Source organism: Nyctereutes procyonoides, unplaced genomic scaffold, assembly GCF_905146905.1.
Source record: "Nyctereutes procyonoides isolate TBG_1078 unplaced genomic scaffold, NYPRO_anot_genome, whole genome shotgun sequence".
NCBI lineage: Eukaryota > Metazoa > Chordata > Mammalia > Carnivora > Canidae > Nyctereutes > Nyctereutes procyonoides.
In genome coordinates, this window is record NW_026575135.1 from 13,749,557 (window position 1) to 13,764,695 (window position 15,139).

General features: G+C 38.6%; 1 pseudogene; it reads right to left on the minus strand.

Annotated features, from left to right (window-relative positions):
- Window positions 1–8,473: 8,473 nt before the first annotated feature.
- On the minus strand, window positions 8,474–11,046 carry LOC129494550 (BTB/POZ domain-containing protein KCTD5-like; annotated as a pseudogene).
- Window positions 11,047–15,139: the final 4,093 nt, after the last annotated feature.

Sequence of the window (15,139 nt, forward strand, 5' to 3'; positions counted from 1 at the left end):
GTTTCCTTTTAGTTTTGTTGATTGTTTCCTTTACTGTGCAGAAGCTTTTTATCTTGATGGAGTCCCAGTAGTTCATTTTTTCTTTTGTTTCCCTTGCCCCTGGAGACATGTGTTGTAAGAACTTGCTATGGCTGAGGTCAAGGAGTTTCTACTTGTATTCTCCAGGATTTTGTTGGTTTCCTGACTCACATTGAGGTTTTTCATCCATTTTGAATTTATTTCTGTCTATGGTATGAGAAAGTGGTCCAGTTTCATTCTTTTGCATGTTGCTGTCCGGTGTTCCCAATACCATTTGTTGAAGAGACTCTCTTTTTTTCATTGGATATTCCTGCTCTGTCCAAGATTAATTGACCATATAAAAAGATTTTATTTGTTTATTCATGAGACACACACAGAGAGAGGCAGAGACATGGCAGAGGAGGAAGCAGGCTCCCAGGGGGAGCTTGATGTGGGATTCAATCCCAGGACCCTGAGATCATGACTTGAGCCAAAAGCAGATGCTCAACCACTGAGCCACCCAGGTGCCCCAGTTGTGAGTGCATTTCTAAGTTTTCTGTTTTGTTCCATTCATCTATGTGTCTGTTTTTGTGCTGGTACTATACTGTCTTGTTGGTTACAGCTTTGTAATATTGTTGTGCCAAGATTGTGAATCCGAGAAACCACCAAGGAGCTGACACCAATGCAAGTACAGGAGGTTTTATTAACAAACTGGAGCTTGGGTCCAAGTAAACTGGAGCGGGGACTTGGACCCCGAGGTGGGTTCCAGTTGAGTTTTATGGGCTGGTCTAGGGGACCTCCAGAGGGGTGGAGGAATTTTTCTAGTTCTGTTTACATTCTGATATGGGGCTTTCAAAGGCATTAAGCTCTGTTCTCATTCTAATATGGGGCTTTCAAAGGCCTTAAGCTGTTTTTTTTCCTGTAACTGAAGTAAGGTAAAGTTCAGCTCTTATTCACAGGGGACTGAAATGGCTTTTCTTGTGCTAATGCTGAATTTCAGGTGGAATGGCCTTAATTTTCTCAGCCTCTACAATGTATCTTGAAGTCTGAAACTGTGATCCTGCTTTTCTCTTTTCTTTTCTTTTCTGGATTGCTTTGGCTATTCAAGGTCTTTTGTGGTTCCCATGCAAATTTTAGGATTGCTTGTTCTAGCTCTGCAAACAATACTATTGGTAGTTTGATAGAGATTGCATTAAATGTGTAGATTGCTTTGGGTAGTATAGACATTTTAACAATATTTGTCCTTCCAATCCATGAGCATGGAATGTTTTTCATTCTTTGTGTCATCTTTAATTTCTTTTATAAGTGTTCTATAATTCAGAGTACAGAATTGTTTTTTAATTTACCTCATAAATGAAGTAAAACTAATATTTGGAATGAGTAATATGGTACAATGAATAAGGAATTTGAAATCTTTCTGAGGCCAGAATCGAGCATACCATAAAGTTAAATAATATAGAATAACTCAGTAGTCCAATTTGAATGTATTATTATCCTTTTGAGGGTTAAATGGGGCTTTATGTGAAGGCACCTGGCTCATGGGTGGGACTTATTACATTTTATTATCTTCCTTTTTTCTGTTTGATTTTTAGTCTCTTTGTACCCTTAGTATAACCCAAGCGCATTCTTTTCTTGAGTAGATAAAATGAAGTCTGACTTTCAGAGTTACCTGCTTTTAACTGTGTCATCCTCTTTGGTCACTTTTTGTTAATGCTCCCTCCTTTTTGTACCTCATTCAAATATAACCATCTAGGATTTAATGATTAATTACCTTATCTTCCAGAAGTCAGAAAAGAAATAAGGGAGGTAAGTAAAGGGATGAGAAGTAAATTTAAATAATGCATATGTATGTAAAATGTACAAGGTAACTAGATAAGTTATATATGCCATTTAAAGTTCCTTTTTATTAAAAAATTTTAGTTCTTTTTTATTAACTAATGCTGGTGGAAAATGAAACATATGATTTTCCCTCACTGTCTTATTCAAATATAGACACCCAGGAATTCTTGTTTAATGTCTTATTTTCAAGAAATCAGAAGGCAAATGAGGAAGACAATAGATGGATAAAGCAATATTATTTAATAAGTGCATAATATATACTATGTGGTGTGCTAGGTGTCATAATATATAATATTTTAAAATTATTTTCATTAATTAATGACAATATTGTCAATGCCAATGTTGCCTTCATTTTTGTGTTGATTACATCTCTTATTTATTCAAAAGTGTGTGTACCAGGTACGAGCTGGGGATTCAGTGCTGACAATTAAATTGTCACAGATTAGATTCAGATGGCTTTGTAAGGTACATAAGAAAATTTAGGCCCATATAAAGGTTGCATAGTTCTTAAATGGCAGCCAAAAGTTAAGTCTATTTTCTGTATATTTTCCTATGCCAATTTACTGAGGAGTAAATTAAATATGAAGCAATATATCAGGAGGAAACAAAGAACTGTGAGAAATTCTTAAAAAGCGAATAAAAGATTGTCTACTACTGATGTTGCCATTTCTCTGAAGGAGAATTACCATTTTGATTCTGAATTTTGATTTTGAATCAGGGTCTTTTCATTTGTGCTGCAAACTAAATGTGTGTGGGACAGTGTGTGTTAAAAATGAAACAAAACAAAAAAATCTTTGTCTTCCAATGGATTTTGACAGCATTCTTCAGAAATCTCACCACCCTGTATGTGGAGTTAATTTAAAATTTGTTCTTAGAAATGAAATCTGAGTTTATAGTGCAGAATTAGAGTAGAAATAAAATCCAAGGGGCAATTATACCTTACAAAACACCACTACATATTACAACTCAATAGTCAAGCAAAGAAGACATTTTTAGGACCTTTTCAGCATATTTTACTCAGTTCTACTTTTATTGTCTCCTATATTCTCCTACACTTAAAGATTAGCTGCTATTTTACAAAAGTACTCAGAATTGTAGTTGGAGATGAAATAATAGATAAAGCCCATTTCTCTTATTTCCCTAAGTGGTATTTCAGATATTTGGACTTGTAATTTTTCTATTCTTTTTCCATTTTAACAGTTAATGACTGCCCACTAGTTTTAATTAACTTGGCATTGTACTTAATACAGAGAACAGTGAGCCATAGTTCTGCCATTGGGAACATTTCAGAAGCTAACAAATGGTTATAATATAACAGAAAAATTGCTGTAGGAGGTAAGGGTCAGGATAGCACTGAGAAGGGAGGACCTGACTCAAGGGAGTTATTGGAAGGTTTTACAGAGGACATAACACTTGACCTATTTCTTCTGTCATTGCTGACTTCATTAGAGAAGGAGAAATATGACAATGCAGAGGAAATAGCATTTGCTTTTGTCCTTAGGGGAGAAAAAACATGAAATAATCAGGTAACTATCCAGTGAGTGGAGTACAGTATGTACAAAGGGGATGGGGGCATTATAGGCAGGAAACAAGAAAGTGAAATGTGTAGTTGGAAATGTAGGCTGGTGCCAAATGGTGTCTGGGTAAAAAAAAAAAAAAAAAATAAGGACAAACAAATATATCAAAAGTATCTCAAGTAAAAGCTACTAAAAATATGTTTTATTTGTTAAGTAGCTATATGTGTTGGATTTTCTTGGAAAAGCTTAATTTCAAATATTTTTTTGTTTTGTTCCCATAAGTTTACTTATATTTCTTAGACTACTTAACCCTACCTTTCCATGAGGTCATAGTCATTTTCAGAAAGTGATATAATTAGACCATTGTTCTTGAAGTTCTAACTCTGAAGTTCTGTGAGTCTACATATGACCTTCCTTTGTTCTCTTTATATTGAAAAACTTTGCCTCAAAATGTGTGAGCTTCTTTTGTGCGTGAACTCAAGGATGTCAGTTTCTCATCATTTTCTTCAGAACCAGCGTCTACTTAGTTTTTTCATAGCCCCAAGTAATTCCTTATTTCTCAGGTTATAGATGATAAAATTGAGCATGGGGTTGATAACTTCATAGAAAGGGTTAATCACTTTGTCTGAAGTCTGTATCTTTGGACTTCAGCTTCATGTACATGAAAAGGACTGTCCCATAAGATATAGTCACCACTCTTCCATGTGTGGAAAAGTCCTTTTTTCTTCCTTTAGCTGAAGTAATTTTCAGTAAAATGCAGATGATGAAAATACAGAAAAGGAGATTAGCAGGAATGGAGCAAATGAAAATATTACATTGTCCAACATTATTATACTCTTATTCAAGGAAACACCGGTTCAGGCTAGCTTTATTAAAGTCAGTATTTTCACACAAAATGATTAATGACACTTCTTTCATGAAGGAAGACTCTTAATGTGAGTCATTCCACTGAGAAAACCTAATCTTGGGGATCCCTGGGTGGCTCAGCAGTTTAGTGCCTGTTTTTGGCCCGGGGCGTGATCCTTGAGTCCTGGGATCGAGTCCCACATCAGGCTCCTGCATGGAGCCTGCTTCTTTCTCTTCTTGTCTCTCTTCTCTCTGCTTCTCTCTCTCTGTCTCTCATGAATACATAAATAAAATCTTAAAAAAAAAAGAAAACCTAATCTCTGTAGCTGCCATCTAAACTAAACACAAAGTGCTTTGTTTATGATGATGGGCTATTTCAGAGATTTTCCAATGACCATGTAGAAGCCATATGCTATCACTCCCAGGAACACACTGTGGACCCCATTACATAAAGTGAGAGATGTTTATCTAATACAACCTGTGAATGAAAGGGGTTTTTTGTTTGTTTTTGTTTTTAATGGTAGGAAATTTGTCAGCATCAAGGGTACAAAAGAGAATGTATACTAGATATCCAGGATGAAGAGGTATGTGGAGGCAGTCTTCTAGGGGTTAGGTGCCAATGTGCTCTTCCTTAGGAGATTGTCAGGTATACCACTCACCAAATGACAAAAAGGAATTTTTGTCAATTCATTGGAACTTGTAGGGAACTCTCAGAATGTACTCAATTTCAGTTGTCCACTTAGTCCTTTCCATTTTTCTCTTTCACACCTGGAATAAGCCAGAAAAAGAAACAACACATGAGTTAAATGGGTGGTCCCATCTTATATAAAGTAAAAGGTAAGTGAGGTAACATAGCCAACAACTATGTAAGCCTTACTGGTGTAGTGGTAACAGCAGTGGGATTAGTTCGTTGGATTCCTCTGCTAGCTCATAAAGCAGCTGATGCACATTGGTAACTTATTAAAAATGCAGGCTTCCGTGTTTTGTTCTCTGAGTTTGTGATGCACAGCGTCCGAGGCAGAGAAGAATGATTTGCATTTTAACAAACATCTGCTATTTCTGATGCAATCAATCCATAAACTCTACTTTAAAAATCAATATTTTAGAGATAGCGTACTTTATTTTTCTCAACAAAGATTTACTTATTTGATTTTACACTTTGACAGTCACTAACAATATCATTTGTTTAGAGTTTTATAGCTTACAAATGTGTTCACACATATTACTTATTTTATTATCACTATAATTCTCTGAGGAAAATGAAATCCAGAGAGAAGAAATTTGTATAAAATCATAAGTGAATAAGCTACTATTCAAATCTGGTTTTTCTGATTTTAAATCTCATGTATGTTTTAATTACACTTTATTGTCATCCCAAAATTCTATGAGTTAGCTAAAGGGTGGGAAACCTTTTTAAGAATGAACACCAATAAAAAATAAATTTATTATTAAAAAAAAAGAACAATGCTCTCCAGATGATTTAAATATGGAAATAAGGAGGAAAGCCACTGAACTAGGGGCATCTCACAGACTTTAGGACATATGTGAACCACCTGAGTGAATCTTTGAAGAATATAGATTTTGATTCAGTTGGGTTTAAGGGGCTTCTGAAATCTGCACTTACTAATGTGTTACTGGGTGATGCCGATGCTGCTTTTCTACAGAACACACATGAGTCACAAGGCCTCTTACGTCAACTCTCTCTAATACTCTGGAGAGCCATTGGTGTTTCAGTTACATGTGTAATAGTAGCTGTATAGTAGGCAGTGTGAAACTGAACATTCTGGTAAGACTTGGCAGTAAGAGTTCTGTGTACTTTATTGCAAACAGTTTCATGTTCTTTAGATTATAGATGTACAAACAACCAAATTGCATGCGCATAGGCCATCCATCTGAAAGTTATTCATCTTACAGTTAGGGCCGATATTTTTTTGAGGAAAGAACTTTGGGTGAGCACCTGGGTTGTGTGCCAAAGGGCATGGAACAAATTTTTTTTTATTATTATTTGAAAAAAGATTAGACAGTAAATATTAACAAATAACCTCCCTATTTATAGTAAATGAATCACAGAATGACATTTTCAAAACAGCTTGGTATGTTTTTAACCAGAGTTACAACATATTTCCCTAGATACATAAATTAATTGATCCATTGGATGAATCACTACTTAGTATTTTCAAACAAGGGCTGGGGAGATGGTATAGGATTTGCCTTGTGATAGCCATTTGACAGTAAGTTGTGCTGCTCCCTAAGGAAACAATGATCATACCACGTAGTCAGTTTAGAAGGAAGTTTATAATCCTATTGGCTACGGGAGAGAGAACCCTTATCTAATGTAAGCTGCACCAAACTATGAAGGTTTACAAAGAGAACACAAAGAGGTAGATAGGCCAAGATACACTCCTGTTCAGTACTGTTTAAGAATGAAATTTGAGTTACCGCACGAGCCTAATCAACCTACTTTTAGTTCACCAGTAAAACTCTACGATAGAGTCTTTGAACGAGCATAAGTAATCTGGAGTCTATACTGACACCATTTTAGGGAAGATACAGATCAGGTCAAATGCTATTTCTTCCCTTTTAAGATTTCCAAAATGTTTATTTCTGTTTGGAAATTATTTTCAGAAAATAATTATTTTATGCTGAGACTATATTTGGTACTCAGTCCCCAAATTGTTACTGACTAAAGATTTTACTTACAATAATTCCTACAGGAAGCCACTCATCTCTTTTTATGCTTTAAACAAAGAGCATAGGTCATTATTTATATTTCTCTTGCAATGTTAGAGTACCTCCTTTTAAAGGTAATTGATAGATTCCAAATATTCCATTCTTCAAAAGAGTACTGTCTTAAATACATTTGTGTATTTGTTCATTTGTTTTTTTTAAATTCCACATGAGGGAAATCATATGGCATTTGTCTTCATCCAATTGATAATTCACTTAGCATAATACTGTCTAGCTCCATCCATGTTGTTGCAAATGGCAAAATTTCATTCTTTTTTATGGCTGAGTAATATTCCATTGTGTGTGTATAATCCTATTTTATACATGTATATATAATTCATATATATATGAATTCATGTATATATATATATGAAGGGTCATGAGATATATACACAATACATGGGGGGTTTCATGACCTTTCTTATGTTGAATTATGTTCCCTCTAAATATATAACACACACACACACACACACACACACATACACACACTGGCTGCACTGATTTACATTCCTACCAGCAGTGTAAGATGGTTCTCCTTTTTCCACAGCCTTGCCCATACCTGTTGCTTTCTGTGTTGTTGATTTTAACCTTTCTGATTGGTGTGAGGTGATATCTCATTGTAGTTTTGATTTGTATTTCCCTGATGATGAGTGACCTTGAGCATCTTTTCATGTGTCTGTTAGCTATCTGCATGTCTCCTTTGGAAAAACATCTATTCATGTCTTCTGCCCATTTCTTAATTGGATTATTTGTGTTTTGGAGTTGAGTTTGATAAGTTCTTTACTTTGCATACTGACCCTTTATCACATGTCATTTGCAAATATCTTCCCCCATTCTGTAGATTACCTTTTGGTTTTGTTGATTGTTTCCTTAGCTGTGCAGAAGCTTTTTATTTTGATGTAGCCACAATAATTTATTTTTCCTTTTGTTTCCCTTGCCTCAGGCGACATAACTAGAAAGAAGTTGCTACAGCTTATGTCAAAGAGGTTACTTCCTATGTTCTCCTCTAGTATTTTGATGGTTTCCTGCCTCACATTTAGGTTTTTCATACATTTTGAATTTATTTTTGTGCATGGTGTAAGAAAGTGGTCCAGTTTCATTCTTTTGCATGTTGCTATCCAGTTTTCACAACACCATTTGTTGAAGACTTTTTCCCATCCATATTCTTTCCTACTTTGTTGAAGATTGATTGACCGTATAATTGTGGATGCATTTCTAGCTTTTCTGTTCTGTTCTATTGATTTATATATCTGTTTTTGCAGCAATAGCATATTGTCTTGGTGATTACAGCTTTGTAGTATAACTTGGAGCCTGGAATTGTGATGCCTCCAGATTTTCTTTTCTTCTTTTTTTTTTTTCTCTCATTCATAAATACACAATTTTATTTGCTATTTTCAGGGGAAACTTAGGCATTAAACTGTAAGCTGATAAAATACGGATACCTAAAAAAGTATAAAAGTATAAATATCCCCTCAGAATAAATTTTAGTGAATTAAGTCTTAATATCTTTAAATTAAAAAACCACAAGCCTATCTATTATGTCAAGATCACAAATCAAACGATGCCACGTGGCCAACAGCGCTCCGCAGGTTGGGGCTGCTCTCACCCTGGGCACCCCGGGGGGGCAGTTGCCTGGCCCAAATGTGTCCTCCAGAAAGACTGCGATGAATGTGAAGCCAAAAATTTAACAACAGACAACAGACCTCACAGGAAGGAGGATGGAAGTCCCAGGTGCAGGAGAACTTGGTTAATCAGGTTATTGGCAAAGAAGAGGACACAGGCGAGGAGCCTCTGGAAGCCCTGGAAACTAAGTACCCGAGCCTCCGCCCCCCTCGGGGTGGCCCTGGCAAGGAAGTAGAGAGCTGCCCCGCTGCAGCCCCCCGCAGCTAGGAAAGGTCTGTCCTCAAAGCATGCGAGCAGGGGATCCCTGGGTGGCGCAGGGGTTTAGCGCCTGCCTTTGGCCCAGGGCGCGATCCTGGAGACCCGGGATCGAATCCCACGTCAGGCTCCCGGTGCATGGAGCCTGCTTCTCCCTCTGCCTGTGTCTCTGCCTCTCTCTCTCTCTCTCTCTGTGTGTGACTATCATAAATAAAAAATTAATAATAATAAAAAAAATAAAGCCTTGAGGTGTAATTAAAAAAAAAATAAACATGCGAGCAGCGCTTTTTGCAGGGATTCCAGTAGGTCCAACATCATGTCCCGTGGGCAGAGCCCGTGCAGGTCGTGTGAGTCTCAAACACCCCACACCCCAGAGAGAACTGCATAGTTAGGCAAAGAAGACGAGCGAGCGAGCCAGCGAGAGGGAGAGATCTGTGATGCATTGTAAATATCTGGTTTTCAGGGTGACCGGGAGTCCCAACCCCGGGAGCCAGGTGGACAGGCCTCCGCCCGGACCTCCATCCTAGGCGGGACAAAGGCACTGATGGGCAACAGCTCCCCCGCTCCCCCTCGCCCCCCCCCCCAGGCCCGAGGTTGGGCCAAACCCGACAAGCTTCTACCTCCCCTTCAATGACTTAATGCATCAGTCCAAAATACAGCAACAATTTCAGGCATCTCTAAAAAGTAAAAACGCTGGGTCGTCTGTCCACACTGGGGAAGAAGGGATGCAAAGTTCTCTTGCCTGGAAAATGTAAGTGGAGAAGCCTCCACTGTTCCCGACGTGGTCAGGCAGGGGGAGCCTGGCTCTGAAGGAGGCCGGGCCTCGGGTCTGAGGCCTGGGAAGTAGTGAACACCCGGAGGCCACCTCTCAGGAGGCACCTGCTGGGGCTGCAAGAAACTGCCAACCTCTTTTGCCTGGAAGGCAGAGTGGACTCCCTGACCCGAGGACCAGGGCCTGGTGCACGTGTGGGTGATCTCAGAGCCTGTGGCCACCGGGCTGCAGCCACTTGCTACCAGCAAGGCCCAGGCTCCTTCACAGACTGTTTATGTTATGTTAGCGCCAAGACTGCTGTCCTTCAAATGACCTTCAGTGATTACAGGGGCTGGCTGGAAGCTTCCCGCCTCAGGCCCATGCAGCATGGGGAACACCGAGTGGAGGCCCCCAGGGGGACACCCACCTGGCCAGCACGCCTGCTCCCAGTGGGGATTGAATTAATAAATCTTCCAAGTTGGTTAAACATACTAAAGCAATAAAAGAAAATATACTTAAATTATTGGATTGGGATATGAATAATTAATGGAAAACTTTTATCCAAAAGTAGTTTTAGAGGTAGCATATTGAGTCAAGAAAAGGTCTCAGGCAGGTGGTCCCCTCTCTCACCGCCCACCTCAGAGGCAAAAAAAAAAGGATCCACACCCAGATCTCCATGGAGAAATTGTCAAAGGCAGGTTTCTTCGCAGGGCCAAGCTTCCTCCACATGGCAGATCGTTGCAACTTGGGTCAAGATAAAATGTTTCTTCAGCTGTCAACACTGTGCTTCTCACAATCTTGGCTTTCTCACTGGGCTCACTGGCCTTGGAGACCACGCAGAGGAACTGGGCCTGGTCCTGGCTCCCGTGGTTGTAGGAGGAGCCGACGCTGACCAGCTGCTCGAACTTCCAGCCATCAGATGGTGGACACCATCCGGGTGAGCTCCTCCACCTGTCGCTGCAGCACACGGTATTCGTGCTCCACCGGCACCTGGGAGGTTTTGCTGTCTCGTTCTCGAATTTTGTCCTTTATAAGTTTTATTAGTGAGGTGATATTGTAAAATTCCGATTCCTCCAACACTCCTTCCTCTGCGAGGTCTTTGTTAATGACCAGCTTCCCGTGCTCAGGTAGTTCAGCGCAGGCCCAAAGTAGGGGTCTCTGTCGACTAAATGGGCACCAGTTTCATCCTTGTCTGAGTCCAGGTCGGGGTTGGCCTGGCACAGACAGGATGGGAAGGATTTCTGGTCCCGCACGTCATCTGCCAGGTGGTAGGGGGTAGGTGCCACCAACGTTGAGCCGGACCCACTTGGACACATGGCCGGGGTCCTGGGCCAGGGCACCGAGCCCTCCCCGAGGCCACCCTGGGCTTGCAGCAGCAGCAGCAGCTCGCAGTGATTCTCTGCCGTGATCCCAGCAAGCCCCACCACAGCTCCAGATTTGCTTTTCTTTTTCAAGGTTGCTGCGATTATTCGGGGTCTTTCGTGCTTCCATACAAATTTTAGGATTGTTTGTTCTAGCTCTGATGGAGATTCTGTTAGAGATTCCATTACATGTGTAGATTGCTTTGGGTAGTATAGACATTTTGACAAGGTTTGTCCTTCCAATCCATGAGCATGGAATGTCTTTCCATTTCTTTGTGTCATCTTCAACTTCTTTCATCAATGTTTTACAGTGTTCAGAATACAGACCTTTCACCTCTTTGGTTAAGTTTATTCCTAGGTATCTCATTGGTTTTGGTGCAATTGTAAATGGGATTGATTCCTTAATTTCTCATTGTGTTGTCTCATTATTGGTGTATAGAAATGCAACAGATTTCTTTACATTGATTTTGTATCCTGCAGCTTTACTGAATTTATTAGTTTGACAGTTTCTTGATGGAGACTTTTGGGTTCTATATAGAGTATCATGGTTATCTGAGAAAATGAAAGTTTTACTTCTTCCTTGCCAAGTTGGATGCCTTTTATTGTCTGATTTGATCTTTTTGTTGTCTGATTCCTGTGACTAGGACTTCCAGTACTATGTTAAATAACAGTGATGAGAGTGGACATCTCTGTCTTGTTCCTGACTGTAGAGGAACAGTTTTTCCCCATTTGAGGATGATATTAGCTGTGGGTTTTTCATGACCTTTCTTATGTTGAATTATGTTCCTCCCTAAACTACTTGTTGAGGGTTTTTATCATGAAAGAGATGTTGCACTTTGTCAAATGCTTTTTCTGCACCTATTGAAATGATCATATGGTTCTATCCTTTTTTTGCATTAATGTGGTGTATCACGTTGAGTGATTTGCAACTATTGAACTACTCTGGCATCTCAGGAATAAATCCCACTTGATTGTGGTGAATGATTTTTTAATGTATTGTTGGAGTTGGTTTGCTAGTATTTTTATCGAGAATTTTTGCATCCATATTTATCAGGGATATTGGCCTGTAGTTCTCTTTTTCGTGGAGTGTTTATCTGGTTTTTCTATCAGGATAATGCTAGCCTCATAGAATGAATTTGGAAGTTTTTCTTCTTTTTCTATTTTTTGGAATGGTTATAGAGGAATAAATATTGGCCTTCTTTTAAATGTCTGGTAGAGGGGCACCTCAGTGGCTGTGTTGGTTAAGCATCCAACTCTTGATTTCATCTCAGGTCATGATCTCAGGGTTGTGGGATCAAGCCCTGTATCAGGCACTGCACTCACTGGGGAGTCTGCTTGGGATTCTCTCTCTTTATCTGTCTCTGCCCCTCCCTCTGCTCTCTCTCTCTCTCTCTGAAATAAATAAATACAATCTTTATAAAATATTTGGTGGAGTTTCCCTGTGAAGCTGTCTGGCCCTGGACTTTTGTTTCCTGGAAGTTTTTTGATTATTGATTCAGTTTCTTTCTTGGTTATTAGTCTGTCCAAGTTTTCTATTTCTTCTGCTTCAGTTTTGGTAGTTCATATGTTTCTGGAATTTATTTCTTCCAGGTTGTCAAATTTATTGGCATATAGTTTTCCATAATATTCTCCTGTAATTGTTTGTATGTCTGCAGTGTTGGTTGTTATTTTTCCTCTCTCATTTGTGATTTCTTTTTTTGGATTCTTTCTCTTTTTGATAAGTCTGGTTAGAGATTTATGAATTTTATTAAGTTTTTCAAAGAACTAGCACCTAGTTTCATCATTATGTTGTATTTTTTTTTGTTTCTATATCACTTATTTCTGCTCTAATATTTATTATTTCCTTCCTTTTACTGGCTTTATTTTAATTTGTTTTTCTTTTCTAGTTCCTTTAGGTGTAAGTTTTGGTTGTTTATTTGAGATTTTTTTTTCTTCTTGAAATAGATGTGTATTACTATATACTTCCCTCATATGTAAGTCCATCTGGCCCATTGTGTCTTTCAAATCCATTGTTTCCTTGTATAGTTTTTGTTTAGATGATCTATCCATTGATGTAAATGGGATCTTAAAGTTCCTACTATTATTGTGTTATTATCAATTAATTCCTTTGTGTTTGTTATTAATGCTTTATATATTTGGGTGCTCCCATGTTGGTTGCATAAATATATATAATTGTCATATCATCTTTTTGTGTTATTCTCTTTATGATTATGTAATGCCCTTTTGGTCACTTTTTATAATCTTTATTTTAAAGCCTAGTTTGGCCAATATAAGTATTGCTACTCCAGCTTTGTTTTGACATTTATTTCAGTGATAAATGTTTCTCCATTCCTCACTTGCAAACTGCAGGTATCCTTAGATCTAGAATGAGTCTCTGGTGGTCAGCATTATAGATAGGCCTTGACTTTTATCCATTCCAACACCTTATGTCTTTTAATGGGAATGTTTAGTCTCTTTACATTCAAAGTGATTATTGAAAGATATGCATTTATTGCCATTTTATTACTTGTTTTATCATTATTTCTGTAGAGTTTCTCTGATCCTTTCTTGCTTTTGTCACTTTTAGTTTCTCCTTTGCACTCAAAGAGTCTCTTTTAATGTTTTCTTACAGCGCTGGTTTAGTGGTCACAAACTCCTTTAGTTTTTGTCTGGGAAACTCTGTCTCTCCTTCTGTTCTGAATAATAGCCTCGACGGATAGAGTATTCTTCTTGGCTGCAGATGTGTTCCATTCAGCACTTTAGTTTGTTTGTTCATTTGTTTTTAAAAAGATTTTATTTATTTATTTGACAGAGGGAGAGTGAGAGAGCACAAGCATGGGGAGTGACAGAGGGAGAAGGAGAAGCAGGCTCCCCATTGAGCAGAGAGCCTGATGTAGGGCTCAATCCCAGGACCCTGGAATTATGACTTGAGCTGAAGGCAGACATTTGAGCCACCCAGGTGCCCCTAAATTCAGCACTTTAAATATATCATGCAACTCTTTTCTGGCTTGCCAAGTTTCTGTTGAGAAATCTCCAGATAGGGCAGCTCCGGTGGCTCAGTGGTTTAGCACTGCCTTCAGTCCAGGGTGTGATCCTGGAAACCCGGGATCCAGTCCTACGTCAGGGTCCCTGCATGGAGCCTGCTTCTCCCTCTGCCTCTCTCTCTCTCTCTCTCTGTCTCTCATGAATAAATAAATAAAATCTTTTTTTTTTTTTTAAAGGAAATCTCCAGATAGCTTTGTGGATATTCCCTTGTCAGTTAAGGACTTCTTTTGTCTTGCAGCTTCTTTTTCTTTAAATCAGTTTATTTTGCAAATTTCATTACTCTATGTCTTGGTGTTAACCTGCTTTTGTTGATTTTGATGGGAGTTCTCTCTGCCTCCAGGATCTGGATGAATGTTTTCCAAATTAGGGAAGTTTTCTGCTGTTATTTCTTGAAATAACTTCCTGCTCTCTTTTCTCTCTTCTTCTGAGACTCCTATAATATGAATGTTATTACATTTGATGAGGTCACTGAGTTCCTTAAGTCTATTCTCATGTTGCATAATTCTTCTTCCTCTTTTTTGTTCAGCTTCACTATATTCCATTATTTTTTCTTCTATATCACTAATTCATTCTTCTGCTTCTTCCAGCCTTCTGTTCATTGGGTCAAGCCTGTTTCTAATTTCATTGATTGGATTGGATTCTTTATCTCTTGCTGATTTTTTTTAACTCTTTTATCTCTGTGATAAGGGTCCCTCTGGTGTCTTCTATTTTTTTTCTCAAGCCCAGTGAGTATCCTTATGATTGCTGTTTTAAATTCGCCATCAGAAAAAATAAATAAAAAAAATAAATTCTCCATCAGGCATACTTCTGTACTGTCTTGCTTAGATCATTAGATATGGCCTTATCCTTTTCTTTCATTTGGGAGAAATTCCTCAATCTTGGTATTTTGTCTAAGTTTCTGCCTTCTTCTTTGCATTAGAAAAGGCAGTTATGTCTCCTGTTCCTGAAAATAATGGCCTTATGAAGAATAGGTCATACAGTGCCCAGGGCTGGGCACTTCAGGAAGTATCTCCAGCATGTATTGCGTGCATTCTACTGTTGTGTTGTGGCTGCTCTATCCTTCAGGCCAATCATTTGCAGAAGCTCTCCTTGCTTATTGTGGACAATGTTTGGTTCTTGGCTTAAATGGGGTGAGTTTTAACTAAATGTGCTCTTGTCTGCTTTTGCGATATGAGACTGAACACCAACTCCACCAGACT